Genomic DNA, 21,311 nt, shown 5'->3' on the forward strand with positions numbered 1-21,311 from the left:
CGGGTTATCAAGACCATGAGTTTCTTCAATAGGTAATGGATTAAGATCATATATTTCTTCAACAGGCGGTAAATTAAGACCATGTATTTCTTCAATAGGAGGTAAATTCTTAACATCTTCAGCTTTTATACCTTTTTCCTTCATGGATTTCTTTGCCTCTTGCATATCTTCAGGACTGAGAAATAGAACACCCCTTTTCTTCGGAGTTGGCTTAGGAGTTGGTTCAGGAAGTGTCCAATTATTTTCATTTGTCAACATATTATTCAATAGAATTTCAGCTTCATCTGGTGTTCTTTCCCTGAAAACAGAACCAGCACAACAATCCAGGTGGTCTCTGGAAGCATTAGTTAGTCCATTATAAAAGATATCAAGTATTTCATTTTTCTTGAGAGGATGATCAGGCAAAGCATTAAGTAATTGGAGAAGCCTCCCCCAAGCTTGTGGGAGACTCTCTTCTTCAATTTGCACAAAATTATATATTTCCCTTAAAGCAGCTTGTTTCTTATGAGTAGGGAAATATTTAGCAGAGAAGTAATAAATCATATCCTGGGGACTACGCACACAACCAGGATCAAGAGAATTAAACCATATCTTAGCATCACCCTTTAATGAGAACGGAAATATTTTAAGGATATAAAAGTAGCGAGTTCTCTCATCATTAGTGAACAGGGTGGCTATATCATTTAATTTAGTAATATGTGCCACAACAGTTTCAGATTCATAGCCATAGAAAGGATCAGATTCAACCAAAGTAATTATATCAGGATCAATAGAGAATTCATAATCCTTATCAGTAACAAAGATAGGTGAAGTAGCATAAGCAGGATCATATTTCATTCTAGCATTCAGAGTTTTTTGTTTTAGCTTAGCTAATAATTTCTTAAGATCACTTCTATCATTGCAAGCAAGAAAGTCTCTAGTAGTTTCTTCATCCATAACATAGCCCTCAGGCACAACAGGCAATTCATAGTTAGGGGGAGAATCTTCATCATCACTTTCATCAATATTATCAGTTTCAATAATTTCATTCTCCCTAGCCCTAGCAAGTTGTTCATCAAGAAATTCACCAAGTGGCACAGTAGTATCAAGCATAGAAGTAGTTTCATCATAAGTATCATGCATAGCAGAAGTGGCATCATTAATAACATGCGACATATCAGAATTAATAGCAGAAGCAGGTTTAGGTGTCGCAAGCTTACTCAAAACAGAAGGTGAATCAAGTGCAGAGCTAGATGGCAGTTCCTTACCTCCCCTCGTAGTTGAGGGATAAATTTTTGTTTTCGCGTCTTTCAAGTTCTTCATAGTGACCAGCAGATATAAATCCCAAGTGACTCAAAGAATAGAGCTATGCTCCCCGGCAACAGCGCCAGAAAATAGTCTTGATAACCCACAAGTATAGGGGATCACAACAGTTTTCGAGGGTAGAGTATTCAACACAAATTTATTGATTCGACACAAGGGGAGCCAAAGAATATTCTCAAGTATTAGCAACTGAGTTGTCAATTCAGCCACACCTGGATAACTTAGTATCTGGAGCAAAGTATTTAGTAGCAAAGTAGTATGGAAGTAACGGTAACGGTATCAAAAGTAATATTTTTGGGTTTTGTAGTGATTGTAACAGTAGCAACAGAAAAGTAAATAAGCAGAGAACAATATGTGAAAAGCTCGTAGGCATTGGATCGGTGATGGAAAATTATGCCGGATGTGGTTCATCATGTAACAATCATAACATAGGGTGACACAGAACTAGCTCCAATTCATCAATGTAATGTAGGCATGTATTCCGAATATAGTCATACGTGCTTATGGAAAAGAACTTGCATGACATCTTTTGTCCTACCCTCCCGTGGCAGCGGGGTCCTGTTGAAAACTAAGGGATATTAAGGTCTCCTTCTAATAGAGTACCGGACCAAAGCATTAACACATAGTGAATACATGAACTCCTCAAACTACGGTCATCACCGGGAGTGGTCCCGATTATTGTCACTTCGGGGTTGCCGGATCATAACACATAGTAGGTGACTATTGACTTGCAAGATAGGATAAAAAACTGTAGGGGAACGTAGCAGAAATTCAAAATTTTCTACGCATCACCAAGATCAATCTATGGAGTAATCTAGCAACGAGGGGAAGGGGAGTGCATCTACATACCATTGTAGATCGCTAAGCGGAAGCGTTGCAAGAACGCGGATGAAGGAGTCGTACTCGTAGCGATTCAGATCGCGGTTGATTCCGACATAAGCGCCGAACCACGGCGCCTCCGCGTTCAACACACGTGCAGCCCGGTGACGTCTCCCACGCCTTGATCCAGCAAGGAGAGAGGGAGAGGTTGGGGAAGACTCCGTCCAGCAGCAGCACAACGGCATGGTGGTGATGGAGGAGTGTGGCACTCCAGCAGGGCTTCGCCAAGCACTGCGAGAGACGAGGAGGGAGAGGGGTAGGGCTACGCCAGAGAGAGAGGAAGACTCATGTGTATGGCAGCCCCAAAACCCCCACTATATATAGGGGAGGGGGAGGGGCTGCGCCCCCATCTAGGGTTCCCCCAAAAGGGGTGCGGCCAGCCCTAGATGGGACTTGGAGGGGCGGCCAAGGGGGGAGAGAGGGGGGCGCACCACTAGGTGGGCCTTAGGCCCATCTGAGCCTAGGGTTTCCCCCTTCCCCCTTCCCTGCGCCTTGGGCCCCTTGTGGGAGGCGCACCAGCCCACCTAGGGGCTGGTCCCTTCCCACACTTAGCCCACGCAGCCCTCTGGGGCCGGTGGCCCCACCTGGTGGACCCCCGGGACCCTCCCGTTGGTCCCGGTACGTTACCGATAGCACCCGAAACTTTTCCGGTGACCAAAACAGGACTTCCCATATATAAATCTTTACCTCCGGACCATTCCGGAACTCCTCGTGACGTCCGGGATCTCATCCGGGACTCCGAACAACATTCAGTAACCACGTATATCTATTCCCTATAACCCTAGCGTCATCGAACCTTAAGTGTGTAGACCCTACGGGTTCGGGAACCATGCAGACATGACCAAGACGTTCTCCGGCCAATAACCAACAACGGGATCTGGATACCCATGTTGGCTCCCACATGTTCCACGATGATCTCATCGGATGAACCATGATGTCGGGGATTCAATCAATCCCGTATACAATTCCCTTTGTCTATTGGTATGTTACTTGCTCGAGATTCGATCGTCGGTATCCCGATACCTTGTTCAATCTCGTTACTGGCAAGTATCTTTACTCGTTCCGTAACACATCATCCCGTGATCAACTCCTTGGTCACATTGTGCACATTATGATGATGTCCTACCGAGTGGGCCCAGAGATACCTCTCCGTTTACACAGAGTGACAAATCCCAGTCTTGATTCGTGCCAACCCAACAGACACTTTCGGAGATACCTGTAGTGCACCTTTATAGCCACCCAGTTATGTTGTGACGTTTGGTACACCCAAAGCATTCCTACGGTATCCGGGAGTTGCACAATCTCATGGTCTAAGGAAATGATACTTGACATTAGAAAAGCTCTTAGCAAACGAACTACACGATCTTGTGCTAGGCTTAGGATTGGGTCTTGTCCATCACATCATTCTCCTAATGATGTGATCCCGTTATCAACGACATCCAATGTCCATGGTCAGGAAACCGTAACCATCTATTGATCAACGAGCTAGTCAACTAGAGGCTTACTAGGGACATGGTGTTGTCTATGTATCCACACATGTATCTGAGTTTCCTATCAATACAATTTTAGCATGGATAATAACGGATTATCATGAACAAGGAAATATAATAATAACCAATTTATTATTGCCTCTAGGGCATATTTCTAACAAAAACTCATATATATATATTCATGAAAACATAATAGGTTCAGATCTGAAATGATGGCACTCGGGCCCTAGTGACAAGCATTAAGCATAGCAAAGTCATAGCAACATCAATCTCAGAACATAGTGGATACTAGGGATCAAACCCTAACAAAACAAACTCGATTACATGATAAATCTCATCCAACCCATCGCCGTCCAGCAAGCTTACGATGGAATTACTCACGCACGGCGGTGAGCATCATGAAATTGGTGATGGAGGATGGTTGATCATGACGATGGCGACGGATTCCCCTCTCCGGAGCCCCGAACGGACTCCAGATCATCCCTCCCGAGAGAGTTTAGGGCTTGGCAGCGGCTCCGTATCGTAAAACGCGATGAATCTTTCTCTCTGATTTTTTTCTCCCCGAACACGAATATATGGAGTTGGAGTTGAGGTCGGTGGAGCTCCAGGGGGCCGACGAGGCAGGGGGGCGCGCCCAGGGGGGCAGGCGCGCCCCCACCCTTGTGGCAAGGGTGTGGGCCCCCTGGCCTTGATTCTTTCGCCATTATTTTTTATTATTTCCAAAAATAATCTCCGTGGAGTTTCAGGTCATTCCGAGAACTTTTGTTTCTGCACATAAATAACACTATGGCAATTCTGCTGAAAACAACGTCAGTCCGGGTTAGTTCCATTCAAATCATGCAAGTTAGAGTCCAAAACAAGGGCAAAAGTGTTTGGGAAAGTAGATACGACGGAGACGTATCATGGTGGCCCCGGCTGTCAGTGTCTATGGTCGCCGGCATCTCCACCGGCCGCTGGGGCCCGCCGTCTGGTGGGCCCTGCTGGCTGTCTCGTGCTTGGCCGACAGGCCGCGCCCGCCGCTCGCGGGTCTTGTCGGCTGCTCAGCACTGTAGCGATGCTGGTAATGACGCATGCTCTGTCAGGGGAGGCGTGGCTATAGTACCGCCACCTGGCGGGCGTTCACTGTAGCCACTCCCCATCTCTTCCGATTAATGGCGCACAAACTCCAAGGAGAGGAAGGCCGCCTGGTCAGAGGCCGGCCCCCCTACGAGCCGACTGGTCTTGGCTCGCCGCCTTCTGGCTCCTTGTGGGCAGGTAGGGCCCGCCGCTTGCGGGCCGTACCGACAACCTGTCATGGGAGCATGGCTCCCTCTGACAGGGGTGATGTCATGGGCCACATGGCAATAGTGCTGCGCCGGACGGGAGATCTTCGTCTGGTACGACACACTTTGGCCACGCCTAGCCCCAGATTCGGGGGTGGCAAGGCGTGCTGTACCACGCCCTGTCTCCTCGCATTTATGTGGGTGCAAACTTTGAGGACGCCTAGGGCCGCCTGCTAGAGGTCGGCCTCTCTGGAGGCCGCCTGCTAGGAGCCGGCCCACCTCGTGGCCGCTTGCTGGGCTTTGCCGTCTCCTGGCAGCCGGCCGCTTGGACCAGCCGGTTGCGAGGAGGCAGTGCTTGGCTCTTTGAATCTTGAGGGAGCAGCCGGCCACGATGTCTTGAAGCGCCATGGGGGGCCGATGAGGCTACCCGTGGCCAATTACTCCGACAGTAGTCCCCGAAGTTGATGAGGCTCCGTGGCTGGCGAAAGGAAGGAGCCTCGGCAGCTTCCTACTCCAAGTGCTTTATCTGATTTTGCTCCGTCCGTCTTCTGAAGCGCCGACTGCTAGGAGTCGGATATCACCAGGCAAGCCGTCTGGTGGTTTTTGAAATGCCTTGGCGAGAGCTGGGTGACGCGCCAGCCTGGCGCCAATCTTGCCACCCGTCGGTTGCACGCCACATGTCGCCAACCGGCCAGGCCGCTCGCCAGCCCACGCGCGTGATGGGACATCGCCGCAGGCCGTGGCCCACCACTACCGAGCCTCGGCGCACGCGCAGATCCGCTGCGGCCGAGGCAAACGGTTGGGATTCCAGGGCGTTATTACTCCACGCCGTTACTGCGCGGTTAACGCGGGGTCGTGGGCACAGTTAATCCCACGACCGCCACGCCCCGTTCCCTCGGCTTCGTAGCCCGGGGCTATAAGTAGGGGGAGGAGGGGGGCGGCTCTGGCTCGCGCGCCCTCCTCTCCCTTTGCTCTGTTCTTCCTCTTCTTTCTTCCTGCCGCCGCCGCACTCCCGCGACTCGCCGAAGTGCTGCCGCGGCCCTTTGTCACCAAGCCCGGCCTATCCGCCGCGCCGTTGCTCCGTCGACCTCGAGCTTCCATGGCGCGAGCGCGAGCCGGCGACTGGGATGGCTCAAATGTCATTGAAGACCATATTACCTACCTCCGTAACACACAGCGGTTGCCCGGTGAGGCCTACGTCAAGGCACGCGTCCCGTCGGAGAAGGAGATCCCGCCGACGCCGGAGGAAGGTGAGCGTGTCATCTTCCGCTCGCATTTCCTCCGGGGCTTCGGCCTGCTGGCGAGTGGCTTCCTCCGTTCCTTTCTCCAATTCTACCACCTTCAGCCGCACCACCTCACGCCGAACACGGTGGTGCTGCTGTCGGCCTTCGTCACGCTGTGCGAAGGTTACCTCGGCGTTCTCCCCACTCTCGAGCTGTGGGGAGAATTTTTCTACAACAAGCTTGGCGTCTCCGCCAAGATGAGCCGGCTCAGTGCGGCGCCTTCATCGCGGTTCGGCGCCCAGGAGCCGGCAACCGCTTCCCGTCATCACCTTTACCCAGTCCGTCAAGCTGTGGCAGAAGTCGTACTTCTACGTGAAGAACGTCAACCTGCCGGCCTACAAAGTCGGCCCACTGGCCGAACCGCGCACCAACTGGACCTTCAAGCCGAAGCACCTGTCGCCCGCCTCCACCGCCGCCGTCACCAGGCTTAAGGAGATGACGGACTTGGAGGGCCTCCAGGTGTCTGACTTGTTGACCGCCTTCGTGGTGCGCCGGGTTCTCCCCCTCCAAGGCCGGCCTCATATGATCAGCCAGATGAGTGGGCACCGAGACCCGTGCCGGCTGTCCACCCGGGAGATGCCGGCCACGGAGGTGGCCCGCATGGTGAACGAGATCGCGAACCTTAAGCTCCCGGAGTCGGACTAGCAGTTCGGCAAGCGGCCGTACTCCCGTGCGCATCCGCCTCCTGCCGTAAGCTCCCGACTCTCCTTTCTTTCTTGGTCTTTTCTTCTTCTTCCGAGTTCTGTTTTGCCGACTGATCAATCGGACGTGTCGCAGCACCTCACGACCCAACAGGCAGCTGACGCCTCGACGCAAGGCCAGGAGTTCTTGCCGGACCGAGCGGTGAGTGATGCGGACGACCCCGATTTGGGAGCGGCCGCCTTGGAAGACGACGCCACAGGTGGTGGCGATGGGGCAGGCGGCTCCGGTGGAGGAGGCGGCATGGAGACGTGGCCGGACGACGACGAGGAGGAAGCCGATCTGCGCCGCCCGCCGACTGCTAACAAGGCGGGGGCGAGCTCCTCAGCGGCACCACCCACACCAGGCGGCGCACCGAAGCGTCGAGCCGGCACGCAGCTGCAAGGCGGCCGGCCAAAGAAGCCCAAGGGCTCGGCCACGGCGACCAGGCGGGAGGAGGCTGCCGTGATGGCAACCCGGTTCCAGAAGGCCCGAAGCAGCCGCCGACGGTGTCCACGTAAGTGCTTGTTCTTCCTTGTGTTTTCCTTTGTCTCTTCTGTGTCTCTTTGTAAACCTTCTCTGAATTCATTTTGTCTTGTGCGAATAGAGCACCGCTCTCTCTTGAGCGGTCGACCTCCGCCTCCATCATCGGAGGGACGAAGGGTTCCGCCAACGCCCGGCGCATAGACCCGCTCGCCGACCTCCGGGAGGCGACGGAGAAGAACGCGTGGGAGGCGCGCGAGGAGAAGGAGCGGGTGGAGAAGGCGAAGGCGGACGCGGTGGCGAAGGCCCAGGCCGACACTGCGGCCAAGGCCCAGGAGGAGGAGGCGACCAAGGCCCAGGCGGACGCGGCCGCGAAAGCACAAGCGGGATCAGCCACGGGTGGCCAAGCTCCACAGCTGGTCATTCCGCTGCGCTCCATGCCACCGGCGAAAGGGGTCCTGGCGCCGACTGGAGGGGTCGGCAACGACCAGCCGGTCATGGAGAGGGAGGAAGGCGACACCGTCATCCCGAGGACGGAGGCGTCCCAGCAGGCACCGGTTGCCGAGGCTCAGGGCCGTCGGCGCCTCGAGTCGGCGGCGAGCTGGTGGTGGGGGCGACTCTCGTCGTCCGCACTCCGACGCGCCGGCGTGTGACGAAGGTGACTTCAGCGCCGCGACCTCACGAAACCGGAGCCTCCAGCTCGTCGGTCCCGGAAGCAGAGGCCACTAGTGCCGTCCCGCGGGAGTGCACGTCTGGGGGTGGGACGGGCGTCCTGAACAAGGCTGCACAGGAAGTGCACTCCCTCCTTCAGGCCCAAGGCGACGCCCTCAAGGACTACACGGAGAAGTTCTTGGCGTCGCGAGCTGCCGTCCGGGTATGCTCCTTATGCTTTTGCTTTCAATCTTTGCAATCTTCTATGGGGGCGCGCCAGCGCACCCACTGGGTGTAGCCCCCGAGTTCCGGGCCGGGTGTTGAGCAGGCGGCTCGGAACTTAAAGGCAAATTCCAAGTGCTGACCATTGATTCTGTGGCAGGACTACCACAACATTCGTGCGGCCGCCTACAACTCCCATGTCAAGGAGCTGGCCAAGCAGACCGCCGAGCTGTCAGACAGTCGAAGTAAGCACTCCATTCTTCATTCTCGTGGGGGCGCGCCAGCGCACCCGTGGGGTGTAGCCCCCGAGATTTGGGCCGACTGCTGAGCAGTCGGGTCGGATCTTCCGGCAACCACGTTTTCTTATTTCTTCGTTGAATTGTTCAATCCTTCGCGGGGGCGCATCAGCGCACCCGCGGGGTGTAGCCCCCGAGATTCGGGCCGACTGCCGAGCAGTCGGGTTGGATCTTCCGGCAGCTACTTCTTTGCTTGCTGATTTGCTGACTTCCTGCTTCTTCTCTCTCTTGTCTTCTGCAGGAGCCAATGCCACCTTGCGGCAGCAAATGGGCGAAGCTCAAACCGCACTGCATGCCAAGGAGGAGGAGTGATAACCCACAAGTATAGGGGATCAATTGTAGCCTCTTTCGATAAGTAAGAGTGTCGAACCCAACGAGGAGCTAAAGGTAGAACAAATATTCCCTCAAGTTCTATCGACCACCGATACAACTCTACGCACGCTTGACGTTCGCTTTACCTAGAACAAGTATGAAACTAGAAGTACTTTGTAGGTGTTTTGGATAGGTTTGCAAGAATATAAAGAGCACGTAAATAAAAAGTAGGGGCTGTTTAGATAAAGATACAACTAAATTAGTTTTAGTAGAGAGCTTTTTGTCACGAGAAAGTTATTTGTCCCTAGGCAATCGATAACTAGACCAGTAATCATTATTGCAATTTTATTTGAGGGAGAGGCATAAGCTAACATACTTTCTCTACTTGGATCATATGCACTTATGATTGGAACTCTAGCAAGCATCCGCAACTACTAAAGATCGTTAAGGTAAAACCCAACCATAGCATTAAAGTATCAAGTCCTCTTTATCCCATACGCAAACAACCTACTTACTCGGGTCTGTGCTTCTGTCCTCACGCCACCCACCATAAGCAAATCATGAACATATTGCAAACCCTACAGCGGGGATCCCTCATGCTTGTGCGACACGGAGAGCACCATAGGACAGCACCAATAATAAAACATGCAACTCAAACCAATCTTGATCATCAAATAGCCCATAGGACAAAACGGATCTACTCACACATCATAGGATAGCCATACATCATTGGAAAATAATATATAGCATTGAGCACCATGTTTAAGTAGAGATTACAACGGGTAAGAGAGAGGTTACACCGCTGCATAGAGGGGGGAAGAATTGGTGATGATGGCGGTGAAGTTGTTGGTGAAGATTGCGGTGATGATGATGGCCACGGCAGCGTTCCGGCGCCACCGGAAGAGAAGGGGAGAGGGGGCCCCTTCGTCTTCTTCTTCCTTGACCTCCTCCCTAGATGGGAGAAGGGTTTCCCCTCTGGTCCTTGGCCTCCATGGTGTGGGAGGGGCGAGAGCCGCTCCGCGATTGGATCTGTCTCTCTGTCTATCTCTGTTTCTGCGTTTTGGGATTCTGCCCTGGCACCGTTTCTTTTATATCTGGAGATCCGTAACTCCGATTGGATTGAAACCTTCGCCCAGATCTTTTTCCAAAAATTAGCTTTCTTGCGGCCAAAGTAGAGCATCAACTGCCTTACGAGGGGCCCACGAGGGTGGGGGGCGCGCCCACCTGGAGTGGGCATGGGCCCCACCCTCGTGGCCACCTCGGGCACCGTCTCGCATTGATTTTACTTCCCAAAAATCACAAATATTCCAAAATAATTCTCCGTCCGTTTTTATCCCGTTTGGACTCTGTTTGATATGGGGTTTCTGCGAAACATAAAACATGCAACAAACAGGAACTGGTACTGGGCACTAGATCAATATGTTAGTCCCAAAAATAGTATAAAAAGTTGCCAAAAGTATATGAAAGTTGAATAATATTGGCATGGAACAATAAAAAATTATAGATACGATGGAGACGTATCAAGGAGCGCCTCAAGGCGGAGCACGAGCGCGACCGCCTGGCTAAACAGCTGGCTGACCAGGCGGACAAGCACCAGGCGGAGCTGCAGGAGCTCAAAGATGCAGAGGAGGCGCTCCAGGACGAGTTCGAGACTTGTCGCTCGAACTGGGTTGACAAGGAGAAGGCCATGTCGGCTGGCTACGGCGAGATCGAGGACATGCTCGATGGTAAGTTGCTCTTTTCCTTCTTCTTCTTGCCGGTTTGTCCTGCAAGCCAGCCTCCGACTTCTCACTTTTCTCTTCTTCCCTTGAGCAGAGTACTTCCCTGGCTACTCCGTTGCCGCTAGCCAGGCCGTTGAGGCTCATCGCGACGAGCGGAGGCTGGCTGGTGCGACGATCGCGCCCAACGCCCCTCGGACCCTTGCCGAGTAGATGCTCGCCATCCAGGCTCGTCTCCAGCCGGCGCATCAGGCTCTCCGCTGTCTTCAGCGCGCTGGGGCCCAGGTGGTCTCCGCGCTCTAGCCGGGTACTCCCCTTCTGCGCAATGCCAGCCGGACCTCCGACTGGCTGGAGGTGGCCATCGGCCGCTTCGAGGCGTGGAAGGGCTCCTCTGCCCGGGCAGGTTCGCGGCGAGCCCTGGAGTTTGTCAAGGGGTGGTACCCTGGGATGAACTTGGACCAGCTGGCCACTCTCCGTGCTGAAGCCGGCGAGGAGTTGGAGGCGGTGGCGCCCGAGCTCTATCACCGCGCCGCGGCGATCGCCGAGTACACGGACACCAACGTCTTGCTCCCCGAGTTGGACGAAGCGGGCGCCGAGGTGCCGCCTAACTAGTTCGGGCTGAACCCAGAAGGCGGTGAGGACTCAGTGGAGGAGATCGCCTCCAGCGATGAGGGCGAGGAGGAGGAGGATGAGGATGAGGACAGTGAAGACGACGTGCCGGATGGTGGAGACGACGACCGGCCTCAGCCTGACCAAGTCTCGACCAACGGACAAAGCGCCGGCGAGCCGACTGCTGCCGACGCTGACCAGGCCGAGACCCACCAGGCGGCCGCTCCACCACCCGGAGCCTCTACCTCCGCCGAACCCTCCGATTCGGCTGCTGCTCCTCTGGCCTAAGCGGCCAAGTTATCTTTCCTTTTCCTGTTTGTAACCGATTGAACAAAAATTGTTAAGTCTGCGCAGTTCCACCCACTGGGGGTGTATTCAAACTCTGTTGAATGCTGGCCAAGGGCCTTTTGCTGTAAATTTTTTGTGTTTTTCCGATTTTCGACTTGTCTTTCTTTTCTACTCCTTTGGCTTTTTTCTTTGCCGCCTTCCCTTGGCTGCCGCTTTGCCAGCCGGACAGCCGCTCTGTGGTTTGTGGCTGGGTCAAGTACTTGGCCGTTTTGGGAAGGCAAGTACTTTAGCCATTTGGTAGAGTGTTGCAAATTAAGTTAGAAACCGGCCGGCCGGCTGCTCAGCAGCCGGCCGATGGAGGGAAGAGCTGACTTGACCTATGCAAATGCTATAGTCCTTAGCCATTTTTCGTGTGGGCACCATTTCCTGCCTTTATCTCTTGCCGGCCGAACAGTCGCTCTGCGAGCTGTGGCTTGTGGTAAGAGAGGGCTTAGGTGTCGGCACACTACTTGTCCGACTGCAGGTAGCATTGACATAGTACAAGGCGGCAAGCCCCCGGGCCGACTGGTCGAACCCGGTGCCAGGCAGAATAATGCAATAACACATTGATAGGCATAGAACTTATCATATAGATAAAAGGGGTAGCCCCCGAGTGCTCCTCGAGGGCCCCGATGTCTTGTACTTAATACTAAAGGTAGCGTGGTACATACTGAATCAACTGTAAAATCTTCGGAGAAGATTTGCGTTCCATGGGCGCTCCGATTCCTTGCCTGAATCGTCTCTCTTGCGTGCTCTGGGCTTCTGCGCGTCGATGAGGTAGTAGGAGTCGTTTCCCAATGCCTTGCTGATGATGAAGGGGCCTTCCCAAGGGGCTGAGAGCTTGTGCTGGCCGGCTGTTTGCTGGATCAGCCGGAGCACAAGGTCTCCCTCTTGGAAGGATCTTGGCTTGACCTTCCGACTGTGGTAGCGGCGTAAACTCTGCTGGTAGATGGCGGACCGGCTGAGTGCCAACAGCCGACCCTCTTCCAGCAGATCAACGCCGTCTTCTCGTGCCTCTTTCGCCTCCGCCTCCGTATACATGGTGACGCGAGGTGAGTCAAACTCAATGTCAGTTGGGATGACAGCCTTGACACCGTACACGAGAAAGAATGGAGTGAAGCTGGTTGATTTGTTCGGAGTGGTGCGGAGGCTCCAAAGGACGGCCGGCAGCTCATCGATCCAGCAGCCGGCCGACCGCTCCAGTGGCTCGACCAGTCGGGGCTTGATGCCGGAGAGGATGAGGCCGTTTGCTCGCTCGACTTGGCCGTTTGACTGCGGGTGGGCAACAGACGCTAAGTCTAGTCGGATGCCCTGTGTCGTGCAGAAACGGGCCAAGGCTCCTTTGGCAAAATTGGTGCCATTGTCGGTGATGATGGTATGTGGTACTCTGTACCGGGTGGTGATGTCTGCAATGAAGGTCACGGTAGTCGGACCATTCGACTTCTTGATTGGCTTTGCTTCAATCCACTTGGTGAACTTGTCCACGGCAACGAGCAGATGAGTCATGCCGCCACGTGCTGTCTTGAATGGTCCCACCATATCCAACCCCAGACGGCAAAGGGCTAAGCCAGGGGGATGGTTTTGAGTGCAGAAGCTGGTAGATGTTGCTGGGAGCTGAACTTCTGACACCCTTTGCAATGCTTGACCAATTCCTTGGCATCGTGCAACGCAGTCGGCCAAAAGAAACCATGGCGGAAAGCCTTGGCAACAAGGGATCTGGAGGCCACGTGGTGGCCGCACTCACCTTGGTGGATATCTTTGAGGATTGCTTGGCCTTTCTCTGATTCTACGCAGCGCTGGAAGATTCCAGTCACACTGCGCCTGACGAGCTCTTTGTTTACTATCGTGTAGGCTCCTGCTCGACGCTGCACCTGCCGGGCCGAGATCTCATCGGCCGGCAGCTCTCTGTTCACCAGAAACTTGAGGATGGGCTCTGCCCATGACGGTGCTTGGATTTATTCTACTGCCACTACAGCTACTTGTACGAGGGCGGTTGGGTTGGGAGGCGGCGGGTCGGAATTGATCGCCGCTTGCTGCATTGCTGAAGTCCCCGGGCCGACTGCTGCAGCCCCCAGGCCGGGTTGCAAAGTCCCCGGGCCGAGTGCGACTGCCGAGCAGCTTGGTGAAGTCCCCGTGCCGACTGCTGCAACCCCCGGGCCAGGTTGTGAAGTCCCCGGGCCGGGTGCGGCTGCCATAGTTCCCGCACCGCCTGCTGAAGTCCCCTGGCCGGCTGCTGCAGCCCCTGAGTCGGATCCGACTACTTCGGGAGGAGCCGACACGAAGATGGATTCAGATTCTGGAGAAGGCTTGATCGACGGCTTGCGGAGGCACTGAAGGGAAACACCGGCTGGTATTGCTTGACAGGTGAAGCCGATTCGTGCCAAGGCGTCTGCCTGCTCGTTGTTGTTTCGTGGCACGTGAAGGAACTCACACCCTTCAAAGTATCCGCTTAGTTGCTAGACGAGGAAACGGTAGCTCGCCATGTTTACATCCTTGGCGTCCCAGTCACCAGACGACTGTTGGACCACCAAGTCGGAGTCGCCATAGCACAGGATCCGGCGGATGCCGATCTCTTTGGCCAGCCGGAGGCCGTGTATTAGTGCTTCATATTCGGCTACATTGTTGGAGGCGGCGAAATGGATTTGCAACGTGTATCTGAGCTTGTCGCCTTTGGGAGAAGTGAGAACAATGCCGGCTCCCAAGCCGGTGCGCATCTTTGAGCTATCGAAGTGCATCCGCCAATGAGTGGAGTCTGGAGCTGGCGGCAGGTACTAGGTCTTGGCCAGTCAACAAGGAAGTCGGCCAGTGCTTGGGACTTGATGGCGGTGCGTGGCTGGTAAAAGATGGTGTATGGGGCCTACTCGATGGCCCATTTGGCCACCCGTCCAGATGCATCTCTGTTGCCAATGATCTCGGCAAGTGGGGCAGTGTAGACAACCGTGATTGGGTGCTCTTAAAAGTATGGCTTCAGCTTCTTGGCGGCAAAGTGCATGCCGTAGCACATCTTCTGGTAGTGAGGGTAGTTCTGCTTCGAGGCTGACAACGCCTCTTGAAGGAAATATGCCCTAGAGGTACTAATAAAGTTATTTTATTTCCTTATATCATGATAAATGTCTATTATTCATGCTAGAATTGTATTAACTGGAAACTTGATACATGTGTGAATACATAGACAAACAGAGTGTCACTAGTATGCCTCTACTTGACTAGCTCGTTGATCAAAGATGGTTATGTTTCCTAGCCATAGACATGAGTTGTCATTTGATTAACGGGATCACATCATTAGGAGAATGATGTGATTGACTTGACCCATTCCGTTAGCTTAGCACTCAATCGTTTAGTATGTTGCTATTGCTTTCTTCATGACTTATACATGTTCCTATGACTATGAGATTATGCAACTCCCGTTTACCGGAGGAACACTTTGTGTGCTACCAAATGTCACAATGTAACTGGGTGATTATAAAGGTGCTCTACAGGTGTCTCCAAAGGTACTTGTTGGGTTGGCGTATTTCGAGATTAGGATTTGTCACTCCGATTGTCGGAGAGGTATCTCTGGGCCCACTCGGTAATGCACATCACTATAACCCTTGCAAGCATTGTAACTAATGAGTTAGTTGCGGGATGATGTATTACGGAACGAGTAAAGAGACTTGCCGGTAACGAGATTGAACTAGGTATTGAGATACCGACGATCGAATCTCGGGCAAGTAACATACCGATGACAAAGGGAACAACGTATGTTGTTATGCGGTTTGACCGATAAAGATCTTCGTAGAATATGTGGGAGCCAATATGAGCATCCAGGTTCCGCTATTGGTTCTTGACCGGAGAGGTGTCTCGGTCATGTCTACATAGTTCTCGAACCCGTAGGGTCCGCACGCTTAACGTTACGATGACAGTTTTATTATGAGTTTATGAGTTTTGATGTACTGAAGGAGTTCGGAGTCCCGGATGAGATCGGGGACATGATGAGGAGTCTCGAAATGGTCGAGACGTAAAGATCGATATATTGGACGACTATATTCGGACATCGGAAAGGTTCCGAGTGATTCGGGTATTTTTTGGAGTACCGGAGAGTTACGGGAATTCGTATTGGGCCTTAATGGGCCATACGGGAAAGGAGAGAAAGGCCCCAAAGGGTGACCGCACCCCTCCCCATGGACTAGTGCGAATTGGACTAGGGAGGGGGGGCGCCCCCTTCCTTCCTTCTCCTTCTCCCTTCCCTTCTCCTACTCCAACAAGGAAAGGAGGAGTCCTACTCCCGATGGGAGTAGGACTCCCCCCTTGGCGCGCCCTCCTCCTTGGCCGGCGGCCTCCCCCTTGCTCCTTTATATACGGGGGCAGGGGCACCCCATAGACACACAATTGATCTACGATCTTTTAGCCGTGTGCGGTGCCCCCCTCCACCATATTACACCTCGATAATATCGTAGCGGAGCTTAGGCGAAGCCCTGCGTCGGTAGAACATCATCATCGTCACCACACCGTCGTGCTGACGAAACTCTCCCTCAACACTCGGCTGGATCGGAGTTCGAGGGACGTCATCGAGCTGAACGTGTGCTGAACTCGGAGTTGCCGTGCGTTCGGTACTTGATCGGTCGGATCGTGAAGACGTACGACTACATCAACCGCGTTGTGTTAACGCTTCCGCTTTCGGTCTACGAGGGTACGTGGACAACACTCTCCCCTCTCGTTGCTATGCATCACCATGATCTTGCGTGTGCGTAGAATTTTTTTGAAATTACTACATTCCCCAACAGTGGCATCCGAGCCTGGTTTTATGCGTTGATGTTATGCATGAGTAGAACACAAGTGAGTTGTGGGCGATATAAGTCATACTGCTTACCAGCATGTCATACTTTGGTTCAGCGGTATTGTGAGATGAAGCGGCCCGGACCGACATTACGCTGACGCTTACGCGAGACTGGTTTCACCGTTGCGAGCACTCGTTGCTTAAAGGTGACTGGCGGGTGTCTGTCTCTCTCACTTTAGTTGAACCGAGTGTGGCTACGCCCGGTCCTTGCGAAGGTTAAAACAGCACCAACTTGACAAACTATCGTTGTGGTTTTGATGCGTAGGTAAGAACGGTTCTTGCTAAGCCCGTAGCAGCCACGTAAAACTTGCAACAACAAAGTAGATGACGTCTAACTTATTTTTGCAGGGCATGTTGTGATGTGATATGGTCAAGACATGATGCTATATTTTATTGTATGAGATGATCATGTTTTGTAACCGAGTTATCGGCAACTGGCAGGAGCCATATGGTTGTCGCTTTATTGTATGAAATGCAATCGCCATGTAATTGTTTTACTTTATCACTAAGCGGTAGCGATAGTCGTAAAAGCAATAGTTGGCGAGACGACAACGATGCCACGATGGAGATCAAGGTGTCGCGCCGGTGACGATGGTGATCATGACGGTGCTTCGGAGATGGAGATCACAAGCACAAGATGATGATGGCCATATCATATCACTTATATTGATTGCATGTGATGTTAATCTTGTATGCATCTTATCTTGCTTTGATTGACGGTAGCATTATAAGATGATCTCTCACTAAAATTTCAAGATAAAGTGTTCTCCCTAAGTATGCACCGTTGCGAAAGTTCTTCGTGCTGAGACACCACGTGATGATCGGGTGTGATAGGCTCTATGTTCAAATACAACGGGTGCAAAACAGTTGCACACACGCGGAATACTCAGGTTAAACTTGACGAGCCTAGCATATGCATATATGGCCTCGGAACACGAAAACCGAAAGGTCGAGCGTGAATCATATAGTAGATATGATCAACATAGTGATGTTCACCATTGAAACTACTCCATCTCACGTGATGATCGGACATGGTTTAGTTGATATGGATCACGTGATCACTTAGAGGATTAGAGGGATGTCTATCTAAGTGGGAGTTCTTAAGTAATATGATTAATTGAACTTAAATTTATCATGAACTTAGTCCTGATAGTATTTTGCAAATTATGTTGTAGATCAATAGCTCGCGTTGTTGCTCCCCTGTGTTTATTTTTGATATGTTCCTAGAGAAAAATTATGTTGAAAGATGTTAGTAGCAAAGATGCGGATTGGATCCGTGATCTGAGGATTATCCTCATTGCTGCACAGAAAAAATTATGTCCTTGATGCACCGCTAGGTGACAAACCTATTGCAGGAGCAGATGCAGACGTTATGAACGTTTGGCTAGCTCAATATGATGACTACTTGATAGTTTAGTGCACCATGCTTAACGGCTTAGAATCGGGACTTCAAAGACGTTTTGAACGTCATGGACCATATGAGATGTTCCAGGAGTTGAAGTTAATATTTCAAGTAAATACCCGAGTTGAGAGATATGAAGTCTCCAACAAGTTCTATAGCTAAAAGATGGAGGAGAATAGCTCAAGCAGTGAGCATGTGCTCAGATTGTCTGGGTACTACAATCGCTTGAATCAAGTGGGAGTTAATCTTCCAGATAAATAGTGATTGACAGAATTCTCTATTCACCATCACCAAAGTTAGTAGAACTTCGTGATGAACTATAGTATCCAAGGGATGGCGAAAGTAATTCCCGAGCTCTTCGTGATGCTGAAATCGACGAAGGTAGAAATCAAGAAAAACATCAAGTGTTGATGGTTGACGAGACAACTAGTTTCAAGAAAAGGGCAAAGGGAAGAAGGGGAACTTCAAGAAGAACGGCAAGCAAGTTGCTGCTCAAGTGAAGAAGCCTAAGTCTAGTCCTAAGCCTGAGACTAAGTTCTTCTACTACAAAGGGACTGGTCACTGGAAGCGGAACTACCCCAACTATTTGGTGGATAAGAAGGGTGGCAAAGTGAACAAAGGTATATTGGATATACATGTTATTGATGTGTACTTTACTAGTGTTTATAGCAACTCCTCGGTATTTGATACTGGTTCAGTTGCTAAGAGTAGTAACTCGAAACGGGAGTTGCAGAATAAGCAGAGACTAGTAAAAGGCGAGGTGACGATGTGTGTTGGAAATAGCTCCAAGATTGATATGATCATCATTGCACACTCCCTATACTTTCGGGATTAGTGTTGAAACTAAATAAGTGTTATTTGGTGTTTGCGTTGAGCATGAATATGATTTGATCATGTTTGTTGCAATACGGTTATTCATTTAAATTAGAGAATAATTGTTGTTCTGTTTACATGAATAAAACCTTCTATGGTCATACACCCAATAAAATGGTTTGTTGGATCTCGATCGTAGTGATACACATATTCATAATAATGAAGCCAAAAGATGCAAAGTTAATAATGATAGTGCAACTTATTTGTGGCACTGCCGTTTAGGTCATATTGGTGTAAAGCGCATGAAGAAACTCCATACTGATGGGATTTTGGAATCACTTGATTATGAATCAATTGATGCTTGCGAACCGTGCCTCATGGGCAAGATGACTAAAACGCCGTTCTCCGGAACTATGGAGAGAGCAACAGATTTGTTGGAAATCATACATACAGATGTATGTGGTCCGATGAATATTGAGGCTCGTAGCAGGTATCATTATTTTCTGACCTTCATAGATGATTTGAGCAGATATTGGTATATCTACTTAATGAAACAGAAGTCTGAAACATTTGAAAAAGGTTCATATAATTTCAGAGTGAAGTGGAAAATCATCGTAACAAGAAAATAAAGTTTCTACGATCTGATCATGGAGAAGAGTATTTGAGTTATGAGTTTGGCCTTCAGTTAAAACAATGTGAAATAGTTTCACTACTCACGCCACCTGGAACACCACAACGTAATGGTGTGTCCGGACGTCATAACCGTACTTTATTAGATATGGTGCGATCTATGATGTTTCTTACCAATCTACCACTATCGTTTTGGGGTTATGCATTAGAGACGGCTACATTCATGTTAAATAGGGCACCATCAAAATCCGTTGAGACGACGCCTTATGAACTGTGGTTTGGCAAGAAACCAAAGTTGTCGTTTCTTAAAATTTGGGATTATGATGCTTATAAGGAAAAGTTTCATCCTGATAAGCTCAAACCCAAATCGGAGAAATGTGTCTTCATAGGATACCCAAAGGAGATAGTTGGGTACACCTTCTATCATAGATCCGAAGGCAAGATATTCGTTGCTAAGAATGGATCCTTTCTAGAGAAGGAGTTTCTCTTGAAAGAAGTGAGTGGGAGGAAAGTAGAAATTGATGAGGTAACTGTACCTGCTCCCTTATTGGAAAGTAGTTCATCACAGAAATCTGTTCCTGTCACTTCTACACCAATTAGTGAGGAAGCTAATGATGATGATCATGTAACTTCAGATCAAGTTACTACCGAACCTCGTAGGTAAACCAGAGTGAGATCCGCACCAGAGTGGTACGGTAATCCTATTCTGGAGGTCATGTTACTTGACCATGACGAACCTACGAACTATGAGGAAGCGATGATGAGCCCAGATTCTGCGAAATGGTTTGAGGCCATGAAATCTGAGATGGGATCCATGTATGAGAACAAAGTATGGACTTTGATTGACTTGCCCAATGATCGGCGAGCCATAAAAAAATAAATGGATCTTCAAGAGGAAGGCGGACGCTGATAGTAGTGTTACTATCTACAAAGCTAGACTTGTCAGAAAAAGGTTTTTTGACAAAGTTCAAAGTGTTGAATACGATGAGATTTTCTCATTCGCAGCGATGCTTAAAGTCTGTCCGAATCATGTTAGCAATTGCCACATTTTATGAAATCTGGCAAATGGATAAACAAAACTGCATTCCTTAATGGATTCATTAAAGAAGAGTTGTATACGATGCAACCAGAAGGTTTTGTCAATCCTAAAGGTGCTAACAAAATATACAAACTCCAGCGATCCATCTATGGACTGGTGCAAGCATCTCGGAGTTGGAATATACGCTTTGATAAGTTGATCAAAGCATATAGTTTTATACAGATTTGCGGTGAAGCCTGTATTTACAAGAAAGTGAGTGGGAGCACTACAGCATTTCTGATAAGTATATGTGAGTGACATATTGTTGATCGGAAATAATGTAGAATTATTCTGCAAAGCATAAAGGAGTGTTTGAAAGGAGTTTTTCAAAGAAAGACCTCGGTGAAGCTGCTTACATATTGAGCATCAAGATCTATAGAGATAGATCAAGACGCTTGATAAGTTTTTTCAATGAGTACATACCTTAACAAGATTTTGAAGTGGTTCAAAATGGAACAGTCAAAGAAAGAGTTCTTGCCTGTGTTACAAGGTGTGAAATTGAGTAAGACTCAAAGCCCGACCATGGCAGAAGATAGAAAGAGAATGAAAGTCATTCCTTATGCCTTGGCCATAGGTTCTATTAAGTATGCCATGCTGTGTACCAGATCTATTGTATACCCTACACTGATTTTGGCAAGGGAGTACAATAGTGATCTAGGAGTAGATCACTGGACAGCGGTCAAAATTATCCTTAGTGGAATAAGGATATGTTTCTCGATTATGGAAGTGACAAAAAGTTCGTCGTAAAGGGTTACGTCGATGCAAGTTTTGACACTAATCTAGATGACTCTAAGTCTCGGTCTAGATACATCTTAGCTAGAGTAGCTCTGTGCAGAGCATTGTAGACATAGAAATTTACAAAATACTTATGGATCTGAATGTGACAGACCCGTTGACTAAAATTATCTCACAAGCAAAACATGATCACACCTTAGTACTCTTTGGGTGTTAATCACATAAGCGATGTGAACTAGATTACTGACTCTAGTAAACCCTTTGGGTGTTGGTCACATGACGATGTGAACTATGGGTGTTAATCACATGGTGATGTGAACTATTG

The sequence above is a fragment of the Aegilops tauschii genome, chromosome 5, assembly GCF_002575655.3.
Source record: "Aegilops tauschii subsp. strangulata cultivar AL8/78 chromosome 5, Aet v6.0, whole genome shotgun sequence".
NCBI lineage: Eukaryota > Viridiplantae > Streptophyta > Magnoliopsida > Poales > Poaceae > Aegilops > Aegilops tauschii.